We start from the raw sequence: 12,655 nt of genomic DNA, 5'->3' as shown, positions 1-12,655 counted from the left end.
ATCGGGATAGCATTGAAAGTGTAGATTGCTCTGGGTAGCATGGACATTTTAATTATGTTAATTCTTCCGATCCATGAGCATGGAATATTGGAAAGCTGGTCATTAAACCACATCTCAGTGGCATCATTGCCAACTGACTTCCTGGATTGTAATTTATCTGTCTGTTAAGGTGAACCTACTTTGGCCAACCCTGTAGTGCAACAGTTCCTAGGGTGTATTGTTCCAGGTTCTAGTTTCTCTCACTCTTCATGTTGTATTTCTGAGATACGACTATGTTCTCCATAGAACAGGTGGGCCGTAAGTGCTCAGTCTCTTGGCCTTACATGGATTTTTCTGGTTCTTAGTATGGAGCTAGACACATCATAAACCATATAATATAGAAATTAACATTTGTTAATTTGAAGAAAGTGGTAGGTATTTTTATATCTATAGGTTCCATTATTTCATTGACTTATTTCAGCTCTGTGAAGTAGGGATTATTGGTTCTCCTATACAGATAAAACTCTGAAGGCCACTGAAGTTCAATAGATTATCCAAGGGCCACAGCACCAGTAAGTAGCAAAGTGTGGATTCTTACCTAAATATGTCTGACTGCAAAGTAGAAAATCTTTCTATTCAGCAAATATTTACTAAGCATTTAAGAATGGAATTCCTGCCTGAAACTATGGGACTTTGCTACAAGGTTCTTGAATTTACAGAAGAATTTAACTGTATGAAATTAGAGTTAGAATCTAGGCCAAGGAGAGTTCCTACTGCCTCTATGGTTCCCAGAGCCCATGTTGCAAAAAGCCATAAACAAAGTAGATGTTTCTGAGAAGTGGGAAGGGGTACCTATTTCTTAGGTATATTTAAGAATGGGTTAATACAATTTTTCCTGAACAGATTTGTAAGATTCTGCTTGGTGTAAACCCTGGAACTATTGTGGTGAAGAACAAGGCTGGGGAATGTGGGATCAGAGGACTGAAACTAAGAAGGCACCAATGACACCAGAACAAGTGCAAAATTTTGTCACTGGGACCCAAAATCAAATACTTAAGTCTAGAGAGAAGGGCTTAGCCACATTCTTGTTTTTAATTTCAAATTCCAATTGTTCCTTACTGGTATATAAGAGAGTAATTGACTTTTGTATGTTAATCTTTTATCCTGAAATCTTGCTATAGTCATTTATTAATTCCAGAGTTCTTGATTGATTCTTTTGCACTTTCTAAGTAGAAAGTAGTCATCTGCCAACAAATACAGTTTTATTCCTTTGTTCCAAATCTGTCTACCTTTCATTTTGTTGTCTTATTGCATTAGTTAGGACTTCAGGTATGATGTTGAATAGGGATGGTCAGAGGGGGCATCCTTGACTTGTCCCTGATCTTAGTTTCACTTCATTTAGTATGATGTTAGCTGTAGGGTTTGTTTTTTGTTTTTTTGCTTTGTTTTGTTTATTTTTTGTAAACGTTCTTTATCAAGTTGAAAAAGTCCCCCTTTATTCCTACTTTGCTGTAAGGTTTTACCATGAATGTGTGTGGGATTTTGTCAAATCCTTTTTCTGCACTATTAATATGCTATTATAATTTTTAGTCTTTGGTCTGTTGATGTGTTAGATTATAGCAATTGACCATCATATGTTGAACCAGCCTTGTATAACTGTAATACATCCTCTTGGTCATGATGCAAAATTCATTTTATACTTTGTTCAATTTGATATGTTAATATTTTGTTAAGAATTTTTGCATTCATTTTATGAGAATATTGGTTTTGATGTTTTTCTTTTCTGTACTGACTTTGGTTTCATTAAGAGGTAATGCTGTCCTCAGAGAATGAGTTAGGAAGTATTTCCTCTATTTCTTTTTTTTTTGAAGATATTATAGATTTGGTACAATTTCTTCCTTAAATATTTCATAGAACTCACTAGTGAACCTCCCTTTTGGGCTTTCTGCTTTCTCTTTCTGGTAGTTATTTTTTTTCATAATAATATTTTTATTATATTATGTTATTCACCATACAATACATCCCTGGTTCTTGATGTAAAGTTCGATGATTCATTAGTTGCATATAACACCCAATGCACCATGCAATACGTGCCCTCCTTACTACCCATCACCAGTCTATCCCATTCCCCCACCCCCCTCCCCTCTGAAGCCCTCAGTTTGTTTCTCAGAGTCCATAGTCTCTCATGCTTCATTCCCCCTTCTGATCACCCCCCTTTCTTTATCCCTTTCTTCTCCTACCGATCTTCCTAGTTCTTATGTTCCATAGATGAGAGAAACCTTATGATAATTGTCTTTCTCTGCTTGACTTATTTCACTTAGCATTATCTCCTCCAGTGCCATCCATGTTGCAGTAAATTTTGAGAACTCGTTCTTTCTGATAGCTGAGTAATATTCCATTGTATATATGGACCACATCTTCTTAATCCAGTCATCTGTTGAAGGGCATCTTGGCTCCTTCCACGATTTAGCTATTGTGGACAATGCTGCTATGAACATTGGGGTACATATGGCCCTTCTCTTCACTACGTCTGTATCTTTGGGGTAAATACCCAGTAGCACAATTGCTCGATCATAGGGTAGCTCAGTTTTTAACTTTTTAAGGGACCTCCACACTGTTTTCCAGAGTGGCTGTACCAACTTGCATTCCCACCAACAATGTAGGAGGGAATCCCCTTTCTCCACATCCTCTCCAACAATTGTTTCTTGCCTTATCAATTTTTGCCATTCTAACTGGCATAAGGTGGTATCTTAGTGTGGCTTTGATTTGAATTTCCCTGATGGCTAATGATTTTGAACATTTTTTCATGTGTCTGTTAGCCATTTGTATGTCTTTTGGGTAGTTATTAATTATTGATTCAATTTCTTTAATAGATTTATACCTATTTAGGTCATCTAAGTCTTTTGATGTGAATATTGGTAGATCGTATCTTTCAAAGAATTAGTCCATTTCATCTAGGTTATCAAATTAGTGGGCATAGATTTGTTTACATTATTCATTTATTATGCTTTCAACGTTATGGGATCAAGAGTAATGGCCCCATTTTTGTTTCTAATATTAGTAATTTGTGTCTTATCTTTTTTTCTTAGTTAACCTGGCTAGAGTTGTCTCAATCTTATTGATTGTTTCAAAGAACGAGCTTTTGTTTTTCTTGATTTTCTCTCTTGATTTCCTGTTTTCAATTCCTTTACTTTCTGCTCCAATGTTAATTATTTATATTTTTCTGCTTCTTTTCATTTAATTTTATCTCCTTTTTCTAGTTTCTTGAGGTCGAGGTTTCAATTATTTGTGATATATATACATATATATATATATTTCTTATTTTCTATTTTATGCATTCAATACTATGTATTTCCTTATAAGAACTGCTTTTGCCTCAATCCACAAATTTTGATGTGTTGTATTGTCATTCTCATTTAGTTCAAAATATTTTAAAATATTCCTTGAGACTTACTCTTGAACAAGTATATTGTGTAGGCATGTCATGTTTAGTCTCCAAGTATTTTGGCGCAGCTATCATTCTGTTATTGATTTCTAGTTTAATTCCATTGTCATCTGAGAGCATATTTTGTGCAATTTTAATTTTTTTAAAAAAATTGTTAAGGTGTATTTTAAGGCCCAGAGTTTGTATATCTTGGTGGATGTTCCATGTGAACTTGAAGATAATGTGACTTTTGCTGTTGTTGGATGAAATACTCTATAACTACCAATTAAATCCAGTTTATTGATGGTGCTGTTCAGTTCAACTATGTCCATACTGACTCTATCTGCCAGATCTGTCAAGAGAGGAGTATTGAAGTCACCAACTTTAATAATAAATTTATCTTTTTCTTTGTGTAACTTTGTCAGTTTTTGCCTCATACATTTTAATACTCAGTGGTTATGCACATATGAATTAAGGGTTCTTATGCATTCTTGGAGAATTATCCCCTTTATCATCAAGTAATGCTTCTCTTTAGCCCTGATAATTTTCCTTGCACTGAAGTCTGGTTTGCCTGAAATTAACATAGCTACTTCAGTTTTCTTTTGATTAGTGTTATCATGGTATACTTTTCTTTTTTTAAGTGGTTATTTAAATTTAGTTAGTTAATTTACAGTCTAATATTAGTTTCAGGTGTATAATATAGTGATTCAGCACTTCCGTACAACACCAGGTACCCATAACAACAAGTATACTCTTTAATCCCCGTCACCTATTTAACCCACCTCCCCTCTGGTAGCCATCAGTTTGTTCTTGATAGTTAAGAGTCTGTTTCCTGGTTTGATTCTCTCTTTTTCCCCTTTGCTCATTTGTTTTGTTTTCTAGTTCCACGTATGAGTGAAATCATATAGTATTTGTCTTTCCCTGGCTGACTTAGTTCTCTTAGCATAATACTCTCCATCCATGTCATTGCAAATGGCAAGATTTCATTATTTTATTGGCTAATATTCACATACACACACGCACACGTGCACACACACCCCACATCTTCTTTATCCATTCTTCAGTGGATGGACACTTGGGCTGTTTCCATAATTTGGATATTGCAGATAATGCTGTTATAAACCTTGGAGGTACATGTATCCCTTTGAATTAGTATATTCGTATTCTTGATATTTATGTAGATACCTAGTAGGGCAATTGCTGGATAATAGGGTAGTTCTATTTTTAACTTTTTGAGAAACCTCCTTAGTGTTTTCCAATAATGAGCAGCAGAAACAGAAATTAAGGAATCAATCCTATTTAAAATGGCACCAAAACCAAAAAGATACCTCAGAATAAACCTAACCAAGAAGGTAAAAGACCTATACTCTGAAAACTGTAAAACATTGATGAAAGAAATTGAAGATGACACAAAGAAATGGAAAGACATTCCATGCTCATGGATTGGAAAAAAAATATTTTTAAAATGTCTATACTACTCAAAGCAATAGACATATTTAAAGCAATCCTTATCAAAATACCAATAGCATTTTTCACAGAGCTAGAACAAATAATCTTAAAACCTGTATGAAATTACAAAGCAACCTTGAAAAAGAAAACAAAGCTGGAGGCATCACAAATTTGGACTTCAAGTTATATTACAAAGATGTAGTGATCAAAACAAGTATGGTACTTGAGCAGAAATAGACACAGAGATCAATAGAACAGAATAGAAACCCAGAAACGAACCTATACCTATATGGTCAATTAATCTTCAACAAAACAGGAAAGGATATCAAACTGGAAAAATAATTTCTCTTCAACGAGTGGTGTTTGAAAACTGCAAATGCAAAAGAATGAAACTGTACCACTTTCTCAACCATACACAAAAATAAATTCAAAATGTATTAAAGACCTAAATGTGAGATAGGAAGTCATAAAATCCTAGAGGAGAACACAGGAGTAATCTTTTTGACATCAGTTGCAACTTCTTTCTTGGTATGTCTAAATATTTTTCTTTACATTCCTTTATTTTTAAATCTATTGTGTCTTCATATTTAAAGTGGGTTTCTTGGGGCGCCTGCGTGGCTCAGTCATTGAGTGTCTGCGTTCGGCTCAGGTCATAATCCTAGGGTCCTGGGGTCCAGCCCCGCATCTGGCTCCCTGCTCAGCAGGAAGCCTACTTCTCCCTCTCCCACTTCCCCTGCTTGTCTCTCACTGTGTCTCTCTCTCTGTCAAATAAATAAAAATCTTTATTATTTTTTAATAATATTTTTATTATATTATGCTAGTCACCATACAGTACATCCCTAGTTTTTGATGTAAAGTTCCATGATTCATTACTTGCGTATAACACCCAGTGCACCATGCAATACGTGCCCTCCTTAATACCCATCACCAGCCTATCCCAATCCCCCACCCCCCTCCCCTCTGAAGCCCTCAGTTTGTTTCCCAGAGTCCATAGTCTCTCATGGTTCTTTCTTTAAAAAAATAAATAAAGTGGGTTTCTTGTAGCAACATGTTGTTTGATTTTGGTTTTTTAGTAAGTCTGACAGTTCCCATCTTTAAATTTGAATATTTAGACCATTAACAACTAAAGTGATTATTGATATCATTGGATTAATATCTACCATATTTGTTCTTTTTTCTATTTGTTCCTCTTGTTCTTTTTTAAATCTCTTCTTCATCTTCATCTTCATCCTTGTCTTTCACTCTTTTTCTGCCTTATCTGGGTTTAATTATTTTGTATGATTCCATTTTCTCACTTAGCATATCAAATATGGTTTTTTGCCTTTTTTTTTTTTTTTTGCTTTTTTGAGTAGTTGCTCTGGAGTTTGCACTATAAATTTACAACTAATACAAGTACATTTTCAAATAACACTATATTGACTCATGGATAGTGTAAATAAAATGAATTTCCAGTTCTGCCCTTAAGTCCCTTATAAAACTGCTATCATTCATTTCACTTATCCAAATCTAAAATCATTGAACACATTATTACTATTATTATTTTAAACACAATGATATGTATTAGATCAATTAAGAATAGAAAAATAAAACATTTTATTCTACCTTCATTTATTGCTTTACAAATACTCTTCCTTTATGTAGATTTAAGTTTCTGATCTTAATAACTTCTTCTAACATATCTTCATGGCAGGTGTACTGGGAACAAATTCTCTCAAGTTGTTTTTGTCTTAGAAAGTCTTTATTTTCTTTTTGAAAGATAATTCTATGGGATACAAAATTCTAGAGTTTGGTGGTTTTTGTCTTTCAATACTTCAAATATTTCACTCCACTCTCTTCTTGCTTGTATGGTTTCTGAGAAGTCTGATGGAGTTTTTATTCTTGCTTGTAGATAACATATTTTTCCCTCCATCTTCTTTAAATGCTTTCTTTTTATCATTGATTTGTGAAGTTTTAATATGATATGTAGATTTATTTTTGTCGTTATTTATCCTTCTTGGTGTTCTCTGAGTTTCCTGGATCTGTGGCTTTGTGCCTATAATTGATTTTGGAAGATTCTCAGCCATTATTATTCCAAACATTTCCTCTGTTCCTTTCCTCTTTCTATCTCCTGGTATTTCCATTACACATATGTTACCTTTTGTAATTGTCACTCAGTTCTTGGGTATTGTATTACATATATTTATTTTTTATTTGTATTTAATTTTGGGAATTTTTAGTGATATTTCTTCAAGTTCACTATGTCTAGTGTAATTTATAGTCATTACCATAGTCTCAACCATGTCTAGTCTATTAATGAAACCATGTCCTCAACCATATCTAGTATTCTAGTATATTAATGAGACCATCAAAGGCATTCTTTATAACCATAACAGAATTTTTTAAATTTCTAGCATTTTCTTTTGACTCTTTCTTAGAGTTTCTATCTCTCTGTTTACATTACCCATCTGTTCTTGCATGTTGCCCACTTTTTCCATTAGATCCCTTAGCATATTAAACAATATTTAATTTCCAAGTTTGATAATTCCCAACACTTCTGCCATATTTGAGTCTGGTTCTGATTTTTGCTTTGTCTCTGCAAATGGGCTTCTTTTGTCTTTTAATATAATTTGTAATTTTTTGATGAAAGCTTGGCATGATATACTGAATAAAAAGAACTGAGATAAATAAGCCTTTAAGTATGAAGCTCTATGTTATTTGGCCAGCAGTTAGGTTGTGTTTACCTTTTGCTATAGCTGTAGGTTTCAAAGGATAAAATTTCCTCTGGTGTCCTCGTTTTTTGTTTCCCCTGTTGTCTTTGGGTTTCCCTAGAGACTTCTTAAATAAGATACAAGAAATACAGTTCTTTTAGTTTTAAGCCCATTATTATATAGGATAATAATTACTATCAATGTAGTAGAAAAGTGTGGGGAATAAAAAATGATTCTTTAGTCCTGTGGTTAGGTTTCAGTGTTTGTTTGTTTAACTGTACTCCTGAGATATGACTTTCAGAAGTGCTTCTCAGTTTCTCTCCCTTAGGTGGAGTAGGAAAGCTAAATGGAGATGGATTGGGATATTTCCTTTCACTCACTTGGAAGGCTAGAGGGGGCTTGAGTTGCATTATTTCCCTTCCCTGAAATGGAAGGCTAGAGTGGGCCAAATTTAGACATTACCTTTTTCCTAGGTCAGGTAGGCTGTAGTAAAATAAATTCCCTATTAAGAAGAACAGAATGCTCTAGTTTGTTTTGTTTTGTTTTTTCAAAATGGCTACTTTTTCCTCTCTCCTGTTGGAAGAACCAGGATTTTTTTTTTCCTCTCTGATCTTCATTGTGAGAACCTGGTAGGCCTCCTGGAAGTAAAACTTAAGAAAATATAAAGGGTCCTCCTAAGACTTGACTTCCCTGGAATTTTTAACTCTCTAGGTTGTCCTTCCTGAGCTTCCAGTAATTCATCAATTATAGATTATGTTTTCCTACCCAGGTATTTGTTCTTATGGATGTTGCTCTTCCTGAGCTGCTTCTATGGCAAGATATAATTACCTGTATCCTTCTGCCTATATCTCCAATTTTTTAAGGCTTTCTCAGTGCACTCAATTCTTTAATTGTTCAAAGAAAGGCTTTTTTCCCCCATCTTTTTTATTCTTGTGTGGTTAGAAGTGATGATTTCCAAGCTCCTTATTTGTCTGACTGAAAACAAGAATTCAGGCAAATCCTTATGAATGAATTTAGGGGTTCTAGTTGATCAGGTACAGACAGTGAGTTTTGGCTGCCTCCAAAACCAAGGTGCTCTTGAGCTGCATTAGTAAACATGTAGAACCTAGACAGAGAGAGAAATTCCTGTCCTGGTCAAACTCCCTTAAAGGACTGTCCCCAGCCTGAAGTTCTTCTTCCACTTTAAGGGTGACAACAGGAAAATAGAAGAATGTCCAGAGAGAAGAGAGAAGACAAGGAAAGGACCCAAAACACAGGTCCCATAAAATCAGTTAAAAAATTACACGTTCTTAGATTGAAGCAGAGAAGATTCAGTGGAGTACTGATCCTGTTTTCAGACCTCTAAAAATCTTAGATCAGAAGGAGCAGGTGGAATCTGTGCGGCCCTCAATGGGTAACTCTGGGTGGAATCCACAGGCATTTAAATGCATTATAGTGACAAGTAATAGGCTTTTAATTCTCACAACTATATGTGTAAAAAATGTGCTGCATTGATTTGTAATGAAATTCCATTTTTTAAGATTTTTATTTTTTTAAAGTAATCTCTATACCCAATGCAGGTCCCAAACCCACAACCCCAAGATAAAGAATTGCACACTCCAACTGAGCCAGGAAGGTGCTCCTAAATTCCATTATTGGAGACATCAATGGGGGGGTTGGATACTCCTTTCATGGTGATTCAAATATCAAATGGTCATGGTGGAAGTGGACTTGATTACCAGGTATCCTCCAGTCCTGAGTTCCTGATACTAGTGGAAAGAGCATTTGGGTGGAAAACAAGAAACCATGTCTATAGTTACAGCACTACCTTTTTCTGGCTGTATTACTTAGGGGTAAATCCTTTTTCCTTGCTGGGCCTCAGTACATCCTTCACAAGATGAGGTTATGAGACTAGATGATATTAGAGGGGACTTTCAAGATCTTTAGCCTTGTGAGTCCTTGATTACATTAAGATATTTTGGAAGTGTTCTAGAAACCACAGAAGGCAGCATATTGCCAGAAGAGATTTGGAGGCAAGTTCCAGTTGCTGCTGCCCTGAAGCTGGGCATGTGCAGCTGTTGTACAGAGTTGCTGCTTTGAGAGCCTTGCCAAATGAGAACATCTACTGAGTATCTCTGGGATTTCCTTGGCTACCAAGTTGTCACTTCACCTTTCCCCTAATCTTCAACTTCTCACCCTGTAACCTGAAGCCCAATATTTTCCTGGAGACCCTGCTATTGACTTTGTCCCAGTTTCCTGAGGCATTTTATTTGGCTTCCTTACCACTGATCTGGATCAACCTGTCCTTTCTGCAGGCCCTGGACTCCTTGTTTCCTCTTAACAGAGGTTTTCGAAGTAACCTAGTAAAAATGAAACAAGTCAAGCTTGTAAAATGCAGGAGACAAAGCTTGTTCGTTCACTATGGGCCTTTGTGAGACTCCACCCTTCTGGGTCTTACTTTCTCTGCAATATGGAAACTTGGGTCTTCATCAAGTCTTTAAGTGATTTTTAGTGAGTCTATTCTTCATGTTGAAATAAAATCTTACATGTGATCTTAGTATATTTATGTGGAAGTGGTATTTCATTAGTTTTAAATATATTTTATAGGTTCATTTATTCAACAAATATGTATTGAACACCTACTACATGCCTGACAATGTTCTAGGTGTTGGGAATACAGAGATAAATAAGAAAAAAAATTCCAACCTTTATGGAAATAACATTAAAGTAGGGGAAAATAGACAATAAAATGCATACTATTTCAAATGGTGATAAATGCTAAGAAAAAAACAAGAAGGAAAGGAGAATGGAGAATTCTGGGAGAGTGGTTCAATTTTCAGTAGAATGGTCAGAAAAAGCATAATTGAGAAAAAGACTTTATTTTAGCAAAACTTTGAAAGAGGTAAGAATGCACATATGTGGAGGAATGCTATTCCAGGAGAACAGCCAGTGCAGAGGTCCTGAGGCAGGAACATGTCTTTTGCCTTCTAGGAACATTGAGAAGGTCACTGTATTTGAAGGAAAGTTCTAGGAGAGGAGGTCAGACAAGTTATGAGAAGGGGCATATTTGTAGGTCACAATAAACACTTCCATTGCTCTGAGTAAGATGGGAAATCTTTGGAGGGTTTTGAACAGAGAACTGATATGATATGACTCATTTTTGAAAACAATCATATTTCAATTAATATAATTTACTTATTATAAAGTCAAAGAAAATAATGAAGCCATTTTAACTAGCACAGTTTTAAATAGGCTTAGTGATAACATCCAACTTTGTTTGCACAATTTTATGAAAATCCTTACATGTACTGATAAGTAGGGGATAAGTTGTTTGTTAGAATCTGATATGGGCAAACATGCACAGGCCTGAATTAAAAAAAAAGAGCTGAGTGTTGGGCTCCAACCTTCCCAATCAATGCTACAATTGCAAGGAGTTTCAAATATGTAGCAACTGTTGGTTTATTATGAGATTTGCACAAAAATGAAGTTATGCATAAGCTCAGGTTTATGTGTTAGCATTTCAAATATATTAAAACTTTGCCTAGAGCACATTGGAGCTTGCATATTTTTTCATAAAGTATTTGAAATGTAATTTTGAAATTTCAATCAAATTTTGTGGTAAGAGATCTGGGCAACAGGAGCCCAGTTTAAAAACTGCAGGACTAGATCATTCCTGAGGAATTACAATCTTTGGAATCATATGATTTTAAGTCGTGTTACCTTTTTGAAACTTAGTTTTCTTATTTGTAAATGGGAACATTAATTTCCACTTATTTCATGGACTTCCTGTGAATATTTCAGGCACTAGCAAAAGCAGTATTGTTCAGACTGGTTGAAGAATTTCCAATTCTGAGTAGGTTTCAAGAGTGTAAAGCATATTACAGTTTAAAAAGGACTTTCCCATATAGGAACTCATTCGAATCTTACAACCACTTGTAAGACAGGACAAACATCATTCATCCTCATATTATAGGTGAAAAACCTGAGGCTCAGAGAAGTAAAATAATTTGCATATACCCACACAGCTGGGAAGTGGGGCTAAGCATACCTCAACTCTTTAGTAATATTAGGTAAAAAGGGTAAGTAGGACTCTAATTTAGATTTTGTATCTAAATCAACTTTAGGGAGTTTAACATTTTGACCTTTCCCCTGCCAGTATGTCACAGTTGTAGTAACATTTGTTCTTTACTCATAAAGCAGCATGGTATAGCGGAAAGAATGGGGAAATCTGGGATTCAGGTAAGCCTTACATTTAGACTTTGGCTATGCTACTGATTAGTTTGTATTCTTAAACAAATCACTTCATCATCAAAGACCCAGCTTTCTCACCCTTAAAATGATATTTACATCTATCTCTCAGGGTAGATGGGTGAATTTTTTAAAGTGAAAGACATTGGAAAATGTACATACCCTTTGATTTAACCCATCAATCTTACCTTTGATTGGGGGCATCTGGGTGGCTCAGTTGGGTAAGCATCTGCCTTCTGCTCAGGTCATGATTTCAGGGTCCTGAGATCTAGCCATCTCCACCTTGGGCTTCCTGCTCAGCGGGGAATCTGCTTCTTCCTCGGGCCCTTTCCCCCCATGCTCTCTCTCTCAAATAAATAAATAAATAAATTCTTCTAAAAAATATTACTTTTGGAACTTGACTTTCTAGAAAATTAAACACATATACTCACAGATAATTGCACAAGGGGGTTCATCACAGAAGTTTTTAATAGTAAAAGCATGCACATGGTTAAATATCCACCAATAGAGGAATTGCTGTATAAATTATTCATATTGGAAAATGTTATATAATTCTTCAAAAGGAAAAAATGTAATGACTTAGATAAGTGAAAGAACAAATTTCAGAAGAATATAAATGAGTTATTTTTTTCTTAAAACATATATATTATATATGGGCATATAATTTTAGATATACAGATATGCTTATATAAAAATTACAAAAATATGAAGGATTAATTTGTTCATTTATTGAGTGCCTGGTACATACTAATAAATGACCTAGTTACTGAGATTTCAGCAGTGAGCAAAAAAGACTTATATCCCTGATCTGATGTAATTTTCATTTTCTTGAGGTATTGGCAGGACAGACAATAAATAAATAAATAAATAAATAAATAAATAAATAAAT

This window comes from Ursus maritimus (assembly GCF_017311325.1).
Source record: "Ursus maritimus isolate PB19 chromosome X unlocalized genomic scaffold, ASM1731132v1 scaffold_X1, whole genome shotgun sequence".
In the NCBI taxonomy this organism is placed as follows: Eukaryota; Metazoa; Chordata; class Mammalia; order Carnivora; family Ursidae; genus Ursus; species Ursus maritimus.
This window is presented reverse-complemented; position numbering follows the sequence as displayed.